Consider the following 19,492-nt stretch of genomic DNA (forward strand, 5'->3'; position numbering starts at 1 on the left):
AGTGGGGAGACAGAAAGCCAGATCACAGCATGCAATGCAGCTGACACAGACCTGTAAAATGCCACCAGCACAAACCTTGAAGAGGAACCTTAGAAGGGTGCAGGGAATAGCAAGGAATGGGTCTCAGCACCTAGGAGGCCAACACTGTGGCCTTTTTGTGAAGCTGTTCACAAAAACTTGCACAACCTTTTCCCAGCGATCTGTGCAACGTACTTCTGTAAAAAAGAAGAAGTACTTCTGAACGCACTTGGCTGGCTAGCTTACAAGGATTTATTTGAGCAGGAAGAATTAAATTGTGTGAATATGAGGAGGAAGAATTAAATTGTGTGAACATATCCCTTCTCAGATTGTCAGCTGGATAATAATTAGGCTTTTATGAACATGACAGCAGAGCAGGGACAAGGAAGCTTTAGTTTCATTGCAATTTATTGGGGGGTCAAGTGCCCAGCTCCTGTAGGAAGAGCTGCATGGATCAGGCCTTTCACTTAGAATCTTAAGAGCTCAGCCACAATGCTATGGTGTTGGTGGACCCCAGTTCCACGCTGGCTGGATATTTTGGCCTCCTCACAAACCTCAGTGCACAGACTTGACACAGTCACAGTTCTTTGTTCAGCAAATGCCTTCCACTAAATAATTAAGATTAGGATTAAGGAGCTTTGGCGTAGCTTTGCAAGGAAACGTGCAGAGACCCACTGCAGGATCCCCTCCATTGTCTCTGGCATGCTGCTGGTTTTATGACTATTAAGTCTTTCACAAGCATTCAGTAATAAATTAGGTAACATTTTCTTCATTCTCTACCACTCAAAAAATGTAGTTCTCAAACATGAAAGCTTTACTTTTACAAGTCTAGCTATTAGAATATGTTCATATTTGCAGAAAATCCTTCAAATAAATATCCTTTAGCCTCTAGCCAAAGTCTCTTGCCATCTGTACGGGCACAGAAAATCCTGTGAAATACAGTCAGCCAGACCATTTTCCAGTTAGATAGTTATATGGGCAGCTCTGTCTCAGTTGGACTGAAAGATAAAATCCCCAGTTTAATTCAACGGTAAGATTCGTAGGATCAAGCTCATAAAGACATGGACAATAGAAATGGCAGGTGAAAGTATGATGGCACACATCAATAGGTAGTGCTGCTATGGGCCATGTTCCCAAGTTTGCTTTCATAGTATGACAATAAACACGGGGGCATGTGTTCTTTTGGAAAAGAATAAGTGTGGGAGATTTTGTCATCTGCTCTCAGCTTTGGCGATTCCTAACGTGTACAGAGAGCTATTCTCTGGGCACAGAGTTTCAGAGTTTGGCTGCACTTCCCAGAAAAATTGCCATTATTGCAGTCCCTTGCACGTTATCTACGTACCTCCACTCCAGGCCTGCTATCCACATTTGTCTAAAGATAATTACATTTAGCACAGCCCCACACTGGTTCCTGCAGGGTTGGAAAGCCAGCCTGCAAAGCTCTAATCTCTGCACGGCACTCAGGACGGAAACCAGGGCCTGCAAGAGGGACAACAGTTTTTGTCGTCACTAAGCAACGAGATAGCAAACCTCAGATGTTGAAAAAGAAGTAATCATGCTCCCTAAAGCTAGGAGATTACCTTTGAAATATCTCAAAACCAATACAACCTAAATGCTTTTTTTAATCTGCTTTTTGATTCCTTTTTTAAATATATCAATCGTAAATCAGGGTTAGATTTCCCAGCTTTCCTCTGCCAAACTGGCAGCCAGAACCAAATTGCAGCGTTTGCATATGTTCACGAGTCCAGGGGCTGGAACTTGAAAAAAAATCTGCAAATTATTGTGAGATCTCTGAGAGGAAATCAAATCCATAAGGGTTAGCAAGGCTATGATGATACATCACTGCACCAGCCCAGCAGCAACATGTAGTACTCAGAGATATTTATTAGGGAAAAGATGTTTCTTACTAGACTAAGAATAAACTAATAAAACCATGCACATATGAACACACACACACACAGACACCTACCCAATAAACAAATAATTACCTGGATAACTGAGAGCTGCAAGGGGAATAAAAATGATGCATGAGCCTATATTCTTGAGAGATCACTGTTTTTAAAAGCTAAATTGCCACTCGGATGTTTGAACAGTTACTTCCCAATCAGGCAGGCAGTCTTATTTGGAGAACGCACTGACATGCGTTCAACTCTTCCTCTTTTCAAATGCCAGGGACCTCTAAAATCAGTGGGGACAGAATAAAGAGAAGTTAGGCAGCTGGATACGGAATTAATTAACCACACTGACACTTGATATTTTCTTTCCAGTTATTCGGAATCATTTTGTGTCAGGTCAAAGTATTCCACCAGGCACTTAGATACTGGCTGTTAAACTTCAGGACTCCAGCTGAACAGATTTTTACCTAGTAGGAAATCACTCAGCAACAAAAAGGCCTTATCTACCATGGCTGCACTTCACTACGAAAATAGAGAGCAACTGAGCATGCCTTGAGGCAGTCATTACAAGTATGCCACAGCCACTTCAGCATCAAGCAGCATTATCTACCTAGAAGTCCCACTGTGCTGAGCAAAGCAAGCACAGTCCCACTGTGCTGAGTCTCTACAAAGCAAGAAGCCTGGAGGGTTTATAGTCCAGCACTCCAATTCTGGGCTTGAAAACACACAGGCAACCAAATAATGTCACTCTGCCAGATAGGGTAATGCTTTCTTGATGCAAACAGCAGAAGCAGGACTAACGCATTAGCTATCCCTAACTTTCAAAGATGAGGACATGTCTCCTGAACCCTTTGTTGGCTTCCCAAGGACAAATTCAATTCTCCTCCAAAAGTATTCATCTAAATGACTCCCAAAGCCACCTTCTCTTTTTCCTTCAAATTCCAGGATAAAACTTTGCTTTGATGAGAAAAAAAAATAAAGCAGTGGACAGGAAGGTAGTGCATTAAAGCCCTGTCTTTCTGCTGCTTGCCACTGTGTCCCTCTGCCTAGATCTCACTGTTCATGTTACACGGTAATTTGAAGCTCTGAGTGGTAAGAGCTGCTTCCTTCTCCTATGCTGGTACAGCATCTGCAGACACAAGCAAGGAGTTCAGCGCTTAAGCACCACAATACCACAAACCATTTGGAGTTCACTGGACTGAAGTCAGCTTGCACTGGGTGAAGACCTGTCCTGTATGATCTTTCTGCATCTTTCTTGAAGATCAGATCTTTCCTGGAGAAGTAAACTGAATTTGGGGAGCTGTCAATATGGCTATGAATTGAACTTCTAGTACAACTGATGGCTTGCAAAACCAGCACAAGCAAGGTTATTGCTCAAGAACACACAACATGGCTGAATACACTGAATGAGATTTGAATCAAGGCCCAGAATCAGGAGAGGGAGATCGAAAACATGCCTTAATACCTCTCATTTAATTGCATTGTTTCTTTCTTTCTTCCCTCAGCATATTTCCTTTCAACCATAGGGGCAAAGTCCCTCCAGGAGGTCATTGTTAATAAAGAAAAAGGCATATTCCTTGTACTTCTGACTGATTAACATTAATGACTCATTGCATGCCACGCAGTAATCCACCCTCACACATAATTAACAATGTCCACTTTAATAATGTCAGGAATGTAGGCTCTCTTCCCCCCACCCCAAAGGATTTTGGCTGTAAAAGGGTCCAATATTTCAAGGGTACCCCAGCAGTCTCAGTTTTGGACATAATTCACCCCTTTGCTTATACAGACTTGCACAAGGAAAAGGGGTGGTTCTAACTTAGGTCAAAACCAGGACATCCTCTCCCCACTGCCAGATGAAGGCACCTACTAGGGCCCTAGTTTCCAGAGTCACAAGAGAAACTACAACAGTCTCACCTTTCCTATTATAAATGCTATTGCAGGCTGCTTTAGGAGAGAAAAAGAAGGTTGCAGACCTCTTACCATGTTACAGATTACAGCAGAAAAGATGCAGAGAACATCTACACAGTACCTCAGCTGCCTGAAACCCAGAGGCTCTAACATCTGCTTCTACAAGTCCATTAAGAGACAATTTAGGCTGCTTAGAATCCCCATCTGCTTCATCACGAGCAACACTGGGACCCCTCTAAGGGGGTTTCCATAGCCAACATGGGTGAAGGAACATCACGTCAAGGGCAGGTGGAACAATGTGGATGATCAGTGAATTAAGCCAAGAGACTGTCCTTAAGACACAGTGTCTGTGTAATTGGACATCCCCTAGCAGAGGGTACAGGGAAGAAAGAGCACAGAGGGTTCTCACCATGAGAGGAGCAGTACCAGGGGAAGCACAGCCCTTTGCACGAGGCAGAAGCTGGGGTTTGCAGGGAATCCACAGAATAGAGGAGGCTGAGAGAGTGGCCATGGGAAAAAGGAAACGTGAGGGACCTCTAAGCTGCCCCTCTTCTGCTCCCCTCCTGACTCCAGTCTGGGGATCAGGCAAGGTGTGAAGATGCCTCCAGCTCTGGTCCGTTGCTGTTCTCCCCTCCCTGCCTGGGCCTAACCAGCTCAGTCACAACATGTGACTCACTGCTGGGGTGAGACAAGTTGAAGCCTGTGGCAAGCGGGGGCGATCCCACTGAAGACAGAGTAATTGCCTCTGCAGTCCTCTCTGACCCTGACCCCACATGAAAGCCACTTTCTCCAAAACTCTCTTACCCATGCTCAAGAGAACAACAGCCCAACAAGTCCCCACAACAAGCCATCCTCTGTTGTGAAGCCTGCGCTGTTGCATTTAAGTGGTGAACGTGTCCTGCCACTCTAGGAGTCATTCAGTCGCCAAACAGTTGAGATTAGAGATTAGAGATTCTGGAAAGAAAAAAAACAAGCAGAAGTAAACCAACAGTTGGTCTCAGGATGAGAGAGGAGTCCCAGGCCATGTGGGCATTGGGGACATGGCCCATAAGATGAGGGTGGTTGGCTAGCTCTCAACTTCATGAGACAATCCTTGGCTCAGGGAGCTCCCAGTGTAAGCGAATGGAGAGAACGGGAAGAAAGAAGTGAGATGATTTACCTAGGGCTCTCAGGCAACCGTTAGCAGGGCTGAGACCTGGGACCCGACTGCTGAATCCCAGCCTCATGCATTTTCTTCCTCTTGGGCATACCATGGTCTCGATAAACAAGTAACACTTGTTTCTACAGCTGCTGCTTCTAGGCTGGACGCAGTTCTCATGTATCTCTCCCCATGCATCTATTCCCATTAATATCAATTTAAAAAGAACCTCACGGCTTTTTCATTGACATCCTCGCTGCCAGCCATACACAATTAAACAGAAGAAATAAGAGGCTTTAGCTGTAATTACGGTTTTGCCTATTTTGTAGAGAAGTCATCCTGTGAAGACTGACACAGCTGAATACCTGCCCAGATCACCAACCACACCAGTTCTCTCAGTGGGAGTTTTAAGAGGGAAAAATTAAATTACAGCTGTATAATACATTGAGCGCTCAGAGGCAGGCAATGCCAATGATTATCCAGCAAAATGCCATCAAAAAGCACAGGCACCAACAGTGATAACATCCAAGGGGGCATAAAGTATTCTGAAGAATTACCCTGCAAAGGATGACAAGGCCCTTCAAGAACATTGTCCAAATCTAACCACTGTCCTTATGACAGTCAGTGTTGTGGTTTAACCCCAGCCAGCAACTAAGCACCATGCAGCCGCTTCCCCCTCCCCCCTCCCAGTGGGATGAGGAGGAGGAAAAAAAGGTAAAACTCATGGGTTGAGATAAGAGCAGTTTAATAACTAAAGTAAAATAAAATATAATACTAACTACTACTAATATAATATAATAATAATAATAATTGTAATGAAAAGGAATATAACCAAAAAAAAGAGACATAAAACCCAAGAAAAGACAAGTGATGCACAATGCAATTGCTCACCACCCACTGACTGATGCCAGAGCTGCGATCCCCCCTCCCGGCCAACTCCCCCCTGTTTATATACTGGGCATGACCTTCTATGGTATGGAATAGCCCTTTGGCTAGTTCGGGTCAGCTGTTCTGGCTATGCTCCCTCCCAGCTTCTTGCACACCTGCTTGCTGGCAGAGCATGGGAAACTGAAAAATCCTGAACTTAGGATAAGCGCTACTTAGCAACAACTAAAACATCAGAGTGTTATCAACATTATTCTCACACTAAATCCAAAACACAGCACTGTACCAGCTAGTAAGAAGAAAATTAACTCTATCCCAGCTGAAACCAGGACAGTCAGCAAAACCTGCCAAGCCACTGAAACAAAGTTGTACCTACCACAAGCTCTGTGCTTCACATGTAGGAGTACTGCACTTTCATTAGACAAAAAGAGAAGGGGTGAGGGTGTGTACAGAACCACACATACATTTCATCCCCTTTCCTCTTTGGCTCCTCTGTGAGACCTATAGGACCAGACCAGTCCTATAAAACTCTGCACACACCTCACATTTGCTTGCAGGTACACATACTTGACACAAGCTGGGAAGTCCCTCCTTTTCCTCTCTTTCCCAAGCCATGAAAACACACTGGCCAACCTCGCAGTTCAGCCCCTGCCTTAATTCTGTTCACCCCAGTGCTCAGGCACCAATCCTACCCTTCCTCTGGCTGCATGACAAGGGAGCACTCCTTGGAACTCCACTGCCCGAGTGTCTCACTGAATGGAAGCCTGTCATCCTCCCTTCCCAAAAACCCACATATGTACCTTTTCTCTAAAATTCACATCATGGCCAGGAAATTGCCTTCTTCCCCTTCCTGCCCTCCCTAGCAATCGGGCAACCCTCCTCGCTGTTGCAAGCGGCCAGGTACGGTATGACGTGTAAGCCCTGTGGCTCAGCCAAGCTCAGCGCACCTCCTCAGCTGGGATCAGGCTGAGCAAGCCCACCTGATAGACAGTCCCAGGAAGGCTTGTTATTTATGTGGAGCTGTAAGGCCACAGCAGAGTGTGATGTGAAGCAATGCTAGAAGGCAGCAATGGATCTACAGCAACAAACACAAACCAGGAAACATGGAGCTGGTCTGGTAACCAGCCACACCTTGACTTGGGGCATGACTGTGAGGAAGTGCAGAAATTTTCTCCAGTGAGATATCTTTGCAACACAACATCCCCAATGCCAAGTACAGAGGAGTCAAGATGAACCAGGCACAGAAGGGGAGGTAGTGCAGGGAGATGCCAGATTCTGTAAAGGCATCTGGGGTCATCGGTGAGATCACATTGCTTGCAAATCCCCACAACCACAGTCCTGTCTGCAGCTGTGCCCAGGCCAACGTTTTCTGAGTCTCTCCTTAACACCTGTGGGAAAACAAGGGAACATAAGACCCACATGATTATCCTATGGCAGAAGTCCAGGCATGAGGATGCTTCAACAGCATGTCCCACAGCAAGTAAACGATCCAGCCAGTGCAGATGCCAGAGCACTACTCAACTGATTTCAATTGCAAGAACCCACTGCCTGTTTAATCAAAGGCCCTGGCTTATAAAAGAAGGGTCTTCTCCACCACCACCCTCTCGCACACACCCTTAAATAGTCAGCTTTTATCATCCATTTGCCATATACACTTTGCCCAAGGCAGAGGCCTAGCCTGGAAGTTCCCCAGATGCTGACAGGTCACATCCAGCTGGTGTCTCAGATAGAGCTGAGGAAGGAAGCAGAGCCAGTTCTCCTTCATCTGGGGAGTATCTCCTTGACTCTTCTGGATGTTTCAGGGATATACCTCCAAAAATACATGTGCACTGGGGGCTACCAGGAGACATAAAAGCTAGGGAGCCGTCTGCTCTTTCCAAGCTTCCTTCCCATCTGGCCTGACACATCTCCTGGCGCAAAGTTCAGCACTGTTCCTGTGTTCCTACTTGGCTCCATCCATTTCAGCTGTCGAGTTCACAGACATCCCAGGATGCATGCAAAGGTAGATTCCTTTCCTTCCAAACCTACACCTTCTGCATATTACCCCAAAGAGTTTTATTGGAGGTGAGGGGTGGAAATAGATTTCTAACAAACAGTTACGTTTTCCCCACTTTTTTCTTTCCTGCTACAAATCAAACCTGTTTTTCTCAGGCTCCTCAGACTTCAAAAGATTCAGAACAATCTTCATATCCACTGATGCATACCGAAGGACAACAGAAATGCCCTGGAATGCAAAAATCATTGTATCACATTTCCTTTAGCAGAGGACAGAAAGCCCTGGCTTCACCTCCCTCTACTACTTTCTGCCTCTGCCCAGGGCCACGGGGCCTGCACACCAACTCTTCGCACCAGGTGACACGTAGTCTCCAGGTCTATAGGAACCCAAAACTGCAGTCTTCCAGATCATCGGCCTCCTGATGTTGCAGTGTCAAAGTTACTCCCCACCTGCTGTCCCTAGGACAAAGTCAGCACCCAGCTCCAAAAGCCCTGAACTTCCAATGCACATCAGTAAGTAAGCCTACTGGTTAGGACTCATTTCTTAGGCCCAGGACACACTGCAAACGAAGTACATGGGCTACCTCTAAGCTTAATGAACTGAAGAGGAGCCTGTATAGATACCAGAGGTGGGTGCAGGGGACAGGTGGAAGGAAGGGTGGTGGAGACATCGTGAAGAACATGGCAATGCCTTAGCTGTGTGTGTATTTTGTAGGACCGGAAGGCACCTCCTAGCCTTAGGAAGGAGAGGACTAACCTTCTCCCCTTTTCCACAGCACAAAACTTGCAAAAACTAGGGCTTACAAAAACAATCCAGACAAGGAATGGGGACATAAATGTAAATTTTCCCAGTATTATACTGGGAAAATAAATCATGACTTTTCAGCTGAGCATCTTTGCAGGAAAAACACCCTGCCAAACCATTCAGTAACTCTCCAGAAATATTTTGCAGCTCTTATCGCATTCCCAGGTCAGACAAACTTTCCCCCAGCTCATTAGGACAGAGATGTAGTGCCCCAAAGAACAATTGCTCGCAAACCCAAAAATTCTGGGAACACGCAGAAAGGAGGGCAGCACCATGAGGCAATCACTCAAGCAAGGGTCTGAAGCACAAACATGCACACAAATAAACCAGATGCATGCTCAGTTTATTCTGGAATGAATTTATGCCTTTCAGCATGCAGTGAAACAACAGATCCAGATTCCCTACAAACACCACAGGAACAGGCACATCTAGTTTATCCTGTTCAGATGTAGAGCAGTTTCCCAGGAGAGTGGATGGACTCCATGCCACTGGACAGACAAACAGCTATTACGAAATTTTACTTAGGTTAACCCTGCATGTAGACAGGGAAATGGACAAAATGGACACTCAGTGTCTCTTCCACCTCTGATATCTAGGAGTTGTATTTTATCTGTTCTGTCTCACCCATATTCTAACAAGAAACCAGACATTTTAGTAGATCCTTTATACCCCAATGCTGAAGAAGTTTCTTACTATACCACACGACAGAGCTTCACCCTCTCTGTTGATACTCTCAAGTTTATTGGCAAGAATATTTACAGGACCAGCCAATTTCAAGCAAATATTACAGAACATGGCCAAAATACAGATTTTCTGCATGCTCTTACACAGCAAACCTGGTTTTAAAAGAAAAGGAAAAACCAAACTCCTTGCAGAGAACAAATATCCCACAGGAGATGTTTCTCAGATAAGAGTATTCCAGCAAGCCGCTCCCAAACAAACCCAGCAACCAGGCACAGGCATTACTGGCAAATATCAAAAACACTGCTGAGAAACATCACAGACACCTTCCAACAATACCCTGGCTGGGCAAGGAGAAGGAAGGAGAAATAAGCACTGAAGGCATCAGATCTGTCAGAAACCACTTCTCTCAGATCTGCCACAGCTCATGGATTTGGGCTCTGATGGTCAAACTCCAACACGCTTCAGAGTTTGAGGAGAGGCTGAGAAAGCCTGTAAAGAAAAATAAAAATTGGGATTTTTCACTCATTCTGCTACTGCATCTTGCTCCAGCAAGCATACCAAGTCCCACCAGCCCCGTTCTAAGGTCATGCTTTCTGCAAAGTCCTCACTTAGGAATTTTAAGTAGCAGTTCAGAAATGAGTGTTTTGAGAAGTGGGTAACCAGTTGCTCTGGAGACCAGCAGTGCCACAGTATATTCACAGACCTGACCATGCCACCTCTAATTTTCTGTATCTCTCTCTGCCCACTCAGCTGCTTCTAATCACTATATGCCACCCAACAGCTTCCTCTGAAATGTGCATACACACCACTTCTTAAAGGCTGGCAAACACAGGTAAGTCAGTCTGTGCTATGAGGCATGACCTGATGTGTGGCTCAAGGAATGCCTCTCTCCACTTCTCTCTCTTCCCAGCTATGCCACTCTTGCTTTTATTTATTCGAGCTGGGATAGCTCAGCGTACCTTACGGCCTGCCACAGCCTCACTTGGCAGGATGCAGGGTCTGTTACCAGATGCACCGGTTCTGTTACAGATTTCCTACGTGGTCTCTAGCAAGTCCGCTGCAATATAAAGCTGCTGAATTTATCATAGAGTAATATAGGTTGGAAGAGATTTCTGGAGGTCATCAAGTCCAGCTCCCTGCTCAAAGCAGATCCACCTTGATCAGGTAACTCAGGGTCTTGTCTAGTCTATGGCAGCTAAACCTTGGAGGCACCTCTCCTTGTTGGTTTAAAAAGGGAGTAAAGCTACCCCTGTCCCTACCTTCTGGCAGCCTGTTGTATGCATTGCTTAATGCATGGATTGGCCCTTGCCTTGCACCCAGCACAGACAGGGCCATCTGAAGTTAATAATACTGGGAAAGGCCTGAATTAGATGGAATATAAGGCCTGGATTAGATGGAATATAAGAGCTTGACTGCTAATTATCCATATGGCCTCAAAGCCCTGGACAGCCATGGGTCTACTACAGGATAAACTACAGGATGATAGATACAAATGCTTAAGCTCTGAAGACGAAGACTCTGACAAATAAGCTCTAGCAAGCCTGTCTATGGTTAAGACATTTCTATCTCATATATATGATGCTCAGAGCTGCAGGTCTTATTCAGGTGGATTTCTAACCTTAACAAAATAATGAAAGACATCTGGAAAAGAAAAATCACACCAGGGATAGTACTTTTTCTCACCCTAAACACTGGATGGTCCAGGTCTAAAAACATTATTTCACTTAGGTAAAATTTCCCCAGGGGAGAAATGCTGCTAAATGCTGGGAGCCTGACTGCAGGAGAAGCTCAGAGATGGCAGTCTGCAAGGGTTGTTCCAGAGTTCAATACTGTCTGGAAGCACTAATGCCCACCTGTGGTTTCTCCCCTAAATGCAGACACATGGGAAGCAATCTGCCTCCCACAATCTGGGAGAGAAACCACACCCTTTCCAAAACAGTCCAGGACAGGTTTAGAGCAGGATGACAGTCTCTGGAAAAGAGCCGTTAGCTGTACTGGCTCCAAAGAAAGTATTTCATCTGCAGCTGGGCTATGCAGAGATATACTAACTTCACACTATCATGCCTTTCTTTCATTCATGGACCCACGCCTGTCACACGTACCTCAGGATCCTCTTCAGATGGGCTGTCAGCCTTGGACAGTGGTATATGCTGGTTCCTCTCCTTCCCTGGACCAGGACTTCCCCAACACATAGTCCCGCCATGAGCTTCCCGTGTAGGTCATGCTCATCCTGCTGCTGTTCCTTGGGACTCCAATAACCAGGGCTTTTGTCATGGCTTAACCCCAGCCAGCAGCTAAGCACCACGCAGCCGCTCCCTCGCTCCCTCCCGCTCCCAGTGGGATGGGGAGAAGAATCGGAAAAGAAGGTAGAACTCGTGGGTTGAGATAAGAGCAGTTTAATAACTAAAGTAAAATATAATACTAACAATAATGATAATGAAATATAATAATAATTGTAATGAAAAGTAATATAACAAAAAAAAGAAGAGGGGAAAAAAAGGAAAAAAAAAACCCCAGTGATGCACAATGCAATTGCTCACCACCCACTGACTGATACCAGAGCCGCGATCCACCCATCCCAGCCAGCTCCCCCCTGTTTATATACTGGGCATGACCTTCTATGGTATGGAATAGCCCTTTGGCTAGTTCGGGTCAGCTATCCTGGCTATGCTCCCTCCCAGCTTCTCGTACACCTGCTTCCTGGCAGAGCATGGGAAACTGAAAAATCCTTAACTTAGTATAAGCGCTACTTAGCAACAACTAAAACATCAGCGTGTTATCAACAGTATTCTCACACTAAATCCAAAACACAGCACTGTACCAGCTAGTAAGAAGAAAATTAACTCTAACCCAGCTGAAACTAGGACAGCTTTGCAGACCCTTTATTTTCATTCTGCAAATAGGGAATACAGTTCACAACATAAAACCTGGAATCAGTCAAGTCAGTCAGGTCAGAAGAGGGAACTCTTCTGCAAGACAAAGGGCAGGGTTAAGGCCTGGGATACAACAGGGTTTTGGTTCTCATTGCTGGCTGCTAGCCTGAGCTCTAAATATTCAGGCTGGAAGGACTAAGCTCAGGCTAGCTGCTCTGGATGGAGCTGTGCCCAATCCAGCCAGCTCCTAAGAACAAGATCTTAGGCCCACAGCAAGTCTGTTTTAGACCTCCACCTTCCAGCTTTCAGAAAGCACCACAGTTTGGGCCCAGGCAGCTTCTGAGCTTGAATTTGCCTGTTAGCTCCAGAAGTGGAATGCAAGAATATCCTGGTCTGAAGGCTGCAGCATGGATGAAGATACACAATCATCATTCCATGTCACACAACTGGGGGATAGGAGAGAGAAGGATCTCTTTGTTTTTCATCTTCCGACTTCTCTCACACCACCCAACAGCTTCACCAGCAGTACAGCCCCAAAGTTTGCCACTACAGACCCTCAGGACCAGTTCTGCTTGGAGAACTGAAATTCCCTCTCCATGAATTCCTGCATTGTGCATGTCTTTCACCAAAAATTCAGTCATCTCCTCTGGAAAAACAAAACAAGCCAACAACTTCCCCAGTCACAAGAAGATGAGCTCAAATGTGACTTTGAGTGGCTGCACTGAGCCACTCGGAAACATCACGCACTCAGCTGATAAAAGGCAATATCCAGGTGCAACATCACCCACCACCCAAGGTGGAATTTTCCAGCACCAGCTCAAAACAAAGCTGGAAAGCAAAGAACAGGATGAAGAAGCCAAAATGAGGAAAGGAAGAAAACACCAAATCTGAGGTCAACATCAAAACCTAACCAAATGGAAATCTCCAGACAGAAACATTAAAGTCAAGAGGGAAAGAAGCATGAACCAAAAGAGATTCAAGATGAAATTCTCAACTCAGAACAAAACAAAATTAGCTGAGAAACAAAACAAGAGACAAAATGAGACTCAAGCAATGCTACAGAAAGTTTTGAAAAAGAAGTGTTCTCACCAGAGAAATATTTAAAAGTAATTTATTTTACAGAAATATTTACTTTTTATAAAAATCAGTATTGCCTAACCAAAAAGAGACTAAACTGATTCCAAAATCACATGTGCCCTCATGCCAGCAGTCAGGTCCCGAAAGTCAGATATTGATACATTTCCAAACTGCAGAATTTCAAAGCCAATCTAAGGCTGTTTATTTGCCATCTGGATTTTACAGCTATGAACCAAGTTTTCCATTGTGTTTGGTTTTGATTTCAACATCCTATCTGGAACATTCAGCTCATGCTTTCATGTTTTTCTAAGCAACCATGAGGGTTAGAAACTTACTTTTTTAAAATGAGAAAATGGGCATTCTTATGCAATATCTTCCTTCCAGCAGCTGGGATTTTACGAAAAAAAAATATAGACAACATCCTGAGACTGCTGACAAAACCATAAGGCTTGGTAACCACTGCAATATGCCATAAAAAAAATGCTGTCCATTTCCCTTCCACACATAACTCTCTTATTCGTGTAATTCAGTCTCTCTTCCAAAGAGTTTACTGCAGTGTTTGCAGAACCTGTGTACTAAAATGAACTATTTGTAACTTCCTTAAAGAATTTCCATTGAAGCATGACTTGGATGGCTCAACAAGCAAATATCATTGATACTACACCTGTCACAGACAAACAAACATCATCTGTGTTTGGATGTGATCAAGATATTGTTTTATGGAGAAGCAGTGCTCCCAAGACCATCAGAAATCCACATGGTGCCTGTGAGTGCCAGATTTTGTGTTCACATCTCAAAGTAAACTCAAAGTAGTGGAAAATCACAAGCAGACGTGGAGCCCCTTAATGATTTCATCAACAGCTTAGAAGAGTCCTGTGCTGTGTTTGTTCTGGCAAATACATGAAATATCTAAGCCTCATAAAAATGCAAGTGTTGGAGCATGTACATACATGATGAAGCAAGTTCTCCCACTCTAGAAGAGCCCTGGCTCTTTTTTGCCTGTGGATATTCACACACAGCTGCATGCTAGCATATGCTGATCTTCCAATATGTATGCCCACAAACTCACCCTAACTTTTGAAACATTTCCCCTGACCTGCACCAGGTTTACAACTGCAGGAGTCTTACTGCTTTGAAGCACCCTTACAGTTCAGAGAGCCTTCCAGGATGCGTATCTCCATCCAGGGTTTTGGTGCTGTGATGCAGTGGTGTTGCAGCTCTGTTACAAAAGCAGGATTTGTCTGGGCGGAGAAGCTGATCTGATGATCATTGAAGATATACATTCTTTAGCTATAAATTTCTAGTGAAAATATGGATAGCAAAAATGCTTCAGTCAAAATGCAACCTTTTTCAGCTAAAAGTGGAACTTACTTCGCAGCTGCTGCAACATTGGAGCCAATTCTCATTCATACTAAAGATCCTTTACGCTGCTCAGGAGAAAGACAGGACACTTCATATGGCAGCAGCATTAATTCACACCCCACTTAAAATCCCTGCATGCTGGAGTGAGAATCAGGCTCTGCACCCAGAGCAGGGACCTCAGCAGGAGGGAGGGAGTGTTTTGCGGATGAGATCTCTGTCTCTGAGCCAGCTGTTCAGTTCTGCCGGTTTGCTTCTCAGCGAGACGGAGCTCACTGCGTATGTCAGAAAGCATAAGCAGAGCTTCTGGCTTGCCTTGGCAATTCTGCCTAACCCAGCACTCTCAAGAACGAAACCAATGCCCCAGGGGCCTCTCACAAACTACCTAGAGCTGCTGCAGTCACTTGTTGCAAACAGGGACATACATGACCAATCTGTACTTAGGACTGCTACAAGCTTCTACTTCTACCTTGGGGTGATCTTGTTTGATGTAATGCTACTGCCCACTGCAGCCAGAGCTGGTTGTGACCAGAGAAGGGATAATGTTGCAGAACAGGCTTGTCTCCCCAGGCTGGGATAATGTTTCTGGACCGCTAACTCCAGCCAGGGTCAGAAGGAAGCCACGTTGGACTGAAAAGCGCCAAAGATGTGTCCTGAGTTTCCTGGGGTAAAATTATTGTCCTGGTAACCACCTGGATTTTGAAGGACTTCCTTCTCCTCTTCCCTGGCACTATGTGACTCGGTTTCCAATAGACACTGCATACAACCTTTGTGGATCCATCACGGGAAAGATCCTATGCCTAAGAAGAGGGGACTTGCCAGGCAGGCCTCTGAAGGTGTGCTTCCACTCTCCTCTATGCTGCAGAAACTTTTGCTCAGGAGGTCCTTCGCTCTGACAGACCAGCTGAGGACGTGGATGGAAGTTACACCGTTCTTGATGCTGCTTTTTAAGAACCTCCAAGAAAGGACATTCATTTCTTTCCCAAGTCACCTAGTCCACTGGTTTGCTATCCTCACCCTTGGAAACATTCTTCTGATCCCAAATGCTGATGTCCCTTGCTATGATCTAATACAGCTTGTCTTCAGCTAGCAGTAACACAAAGAACACACTACTCTTCCACAGCTGACCTCACATATGTTTGGAGATTGCTATAACCTCTTAAGTCCTCTCTTCCTTAAACTAAGCAACCTTCCAGTTCCCTCCATCTTCCCTTGAAGATCATGCTTTCTAGACTAACACAAACTTTTACCTTTACCTATGGTCCCCATTTCCCCTATCCTGTGACTGCATGTCAGTGCTCAGCATAATGAAACCTGCAGGGAACCTACCTCCCAAGACAACCTGCAGGACTCCAAGCAAGAAGCAAGACGAGCAGTGAAAAGCAAGCCTAGGTCTCCATCAGACCCTTTTCAAAGCACAATAAATTGCAATAAAAAGTCCCACAACACTGAACTGTGGCACAATGTGCTGCTCCAGGAAGCAGGGAGCCTGGTGATTCTGCACCATCTTCCCCAAGAGAGCACCCTGGCTTTGAACACGATTGCCTCTTGGCCACAGCTACAGCCAAGCATGGCCCTCACTCATCATCTCCAGCCAACAAGGCAAGGAGGGGAAGGAGGCAGTCTTTGGGGCACAGCTGCACAGCTAATACCCACTGGTCTGAGGCTCTAGAGGTAAGGGCTTTTTTAAATATCAGGCTACCGCTGCTTTTTTGAGGTATGGACTTTAGGTATTGCTGGCAGATAGGTCCTTTGTTGAAGTGGCTCTAAAGCAGGACAAGAGAGACTAGATCTGATGAGATGTGACTGTTTTAAACTCCAGTGCCTTATGGTCTCCAACCCTTAGTTCCTTTGGGATTTCTGTCAGGTATAGGGCACCACAGAAAAGGGGTGTCTAAACAAAACTGGAGGAGATTGAGCAGATTGAGAGCAGTTGCAAGGATGGGCCCTTCAACCTCTGCTGGAGCCGGGAGCTGAGACTATTAGTTTGCAGATTCATCTCTGCCAAGATGCCACAGGGGTGGCCACAAAGGGAAGAACTGCTCCTTGGCTGACATCTCACAGGCTCCAGGTGAGCCAAGGCTTCCTCAGGCTCTCAGCACAGGTAAGGGGCAGGGAGGAGAGATGCAGAAGGAAGGCAAGACATCACATCGGTCCCCAAAAAAGGGAGCACAGTAATTTTTCCAAACTCACTGTAGCATTTAGACTGCTCATCCAGGACTAATTTTTCAGTTATCAGTTTCACATATTCAATGAACTAAACCAATTACCCATCTTTTCCTCCATGTGTGGAAGACTTGTCTCCTCAGCAAAGCAGAAATGTGGGAGGATGGAATATGTGTTTGTGAAAGTGCCAGGTAAGAGCGGGGAAAGGAGCCAGGCATTGGAAGGCAGGAGAGTGGATGGAAAAGGCCAGAATTACATTGTTTGGGGGAGTTAATGCTTCAACCCCGTAATCAAACAGGAAAAGTGATAACACTAGTGATTACACACTCAAATTAGTACAAAACTAAACATACTGCATGTACCAACACTGTTTCTAGAACCATAAGTCACAGATGCAAGCAGAATTGCCACGTTCTTCTGTAGGACTACTAGCAGCAGGGCTAGTGCTTCAGGCAGACCCTCTCAAGCCCTGCTATTCCATCAGCAAGCCTGTCCAAACCACCAGAGACAGGAAAACTGTATTGCTGCCACCAGACTTCCACCTGCTCACTGTGTTTTCTCGGATTAGCCGGCCTCAATATTCCCCCTTTCATAAGAAGCCTGCAATAAAGGGGCAAAACTCATCCAAGCACTAAAAGAGTAATATTTTTTTTAAAAGGCAGAGTAAACATCAGACAGTCCGGCTCTTACAATTAAAGCTGGGATGCGGTGGAGACATGCCATGTTGGCCATTATTTCCTCGCCCTTGGACTAGTGTGAAGGATGGGAGCTCTCTGGTGGCAAAACGTGAATTTGCAAAGACGGACTTTTAGTGGCCCCACTGCTTTTCCCTGCTTATGCGGAAGGCACAAGAGCATAACAGAAAACCAGTCCTGTGCTGCCCTCTCCTAGAGCACTGAGAGCAGTCAGACCTAAACACTGGACAAGATGCTTTTTAGTGCAGGAGTGCCTGTTTCAGAGCCTGGCACAACTCCTACCTCGCAGCCTGCTCCTCACGACTCTGCAGTCCTTTCTCCACCCCAGGCAGGCAAGCTGTGCTGGCATACACGTTCACAGGCCAGGAGGTACCTGCATTTGGTTACATGACAAAAGCAACAGCCACCAGCCAGATAAGTGTTTTCTAGGGGCTGTTGTGGCTCCAGTGCAAAGAAAACAGGGATCAGCACTTCTCTGGGAATCCAAGACCCTAGTGAGAGAACAGGAAAGCTGATGGGATGTCTCATGGGATGTCTCTCAGGGGAGATGTTATCGATCTCTACAACTACCTGAAAAGAGGTTGTAGCGAGGTGGGTGTCAGTCTCTTCTCCCAAGTAACAAGCGATAGGACAAGAGGAAATGGCCTCAAGTTGTGCCAGGGGAGGTTTAGATTGGATATTAGGAAAAATTTCTTCACTGAAAGGGTTATCAAGCATTGGAACAGGCTGCCCAGAGAAGTGATTGAGTCACCATCCCTGGACGTATTTAAAAGACATGTAGATGTGGCGCTTAGGGACATGGTTTAGTGGTGGACTTGGCAGTGTTAGGTTAACGGTTGGACTCGATGATCTTAAAGGTCTTTTCCAACCTGAATGATTCCATGATTCTATGGGAAGCCAACAGCAAAATGAAAGAGAAGTGCATGAAATTGGTCTGCTTGAAGAAACACCAGCAGCTGTCTAATCTGCCAGTCGAGGGGAGAAACACCTCAATCCTCACCATCCAGGTTTCAGGAGACCCCAAAACAGAAGCAAGACCCGGCCAAAAACCAGGAGAATGTGGGTGAGAAAGAGCTTGGACTGCCATGATTTTCACAAAACGACAGGCCTCCACTTTTCTCTACCTGATTTTTGGCACTGCCTTCTTAGAGAACAGTCAAGCTCAAGTGTCCAGTAGCCCTCAAACAGTTGGGGTCTCAGGGGATCTGGAGGAGCCAAACCACCCCATCTCATACAGACAGCTCACGTACAAGGCTCGCTCCTTAAGGCCCACCTTGACACCTGGTTCTCAGCTGTATACCACTGGTCCTCTCTGCTTGAAGATCAGCAGATCCACAATCTGGACACATCTGGCATATCTGGTCCCTGGAAAAGAGAGACAGCAGTGACATGCCACCAATCCTTTCTGGCTTGTGTTCTGAGCCACAAGCCCCAGCATGCAGATGAACAATGTCCATGCAACCTCGGACAGCTGTTCCCACCTCCTGGCCCAGGGCAGAAGCCTCCTGCCCAGCTGCCCCTCCACAAGGTGTAATGAACACTAGGAATTTTCATGGGTTCAAATGGTGACGACTCAAATTCAGGAAGGATGAAATCCACAGAAGGTTATTCAAAATAGAGGCACAATGTCAAACTCAAGATGTTCCTGCCTGCACATTGGAGGCTGGCAGAGCATCTAGCTGATCTCCTGCTGCCAGCTCACTGCCTTTGTCCGTCCTTCCCTAGGCATCTGCTGTCGGGAAGAGGATACTAGGCTAGACAGACCTCTGGTCTGACCTAGGACAGCTCTAATGGGAGTGGAGCTGTCACATCTCAGGCTCTAGCAGAGCCTGTCCTTGGGCAATTCCCTCTGCAGCTCTGTAACACTCCTTCCAGTCTGAGAAACTGTACCATGCTCCAGGAGCGACCTGGAGCTGGCCAAGTTTGTCAGCTTAAGCCTCTCTGCAAGAGGTGGTCACAGCAGCTGGGGAGAAACAAGCACATCAGGCAGG

The 19,492-nt window shown here is 45.8% G+C and overlaps 1 protein-coding gene and 1 non-coding gene across 2 annotated transcripts in view; both read right to left on the reverse strand.

Moving 5' to 3' along the window:
- RRBP1 (ribosome binding protein 1) overlaps positions 1–19,492 on the reverse strand; it is a 550,780-nt gene that overhangs the window by 479,478 nt on the left and 51,810 nt on the right. The window lies entirely within an intron of this gene.
- On the reverse strand, positions 8,493–8,621 carry LOC127015366 (U6atac minor spliceosomal RNA). The gene has a single exon (XR_007766344.1). It is a non-coding gene; the product is annotated as a U6atac minor spliceosomal RNA (small nuclear RNA).

The sequence above is a fragment of the Gymnogyps californianus genome, chromosome 3 (assembly GCF_018139145.2).
Source record: "Gymnogyps californianus isolate 813 chromosome 3, ASM1813914v2, whole genome shotgun sequence".
NCBI lineage: Eukaryota > Metazoa > Chordata > Aves > Accipitriformes > Cathartidae > Gymnogyps > Gymnogyps californianus.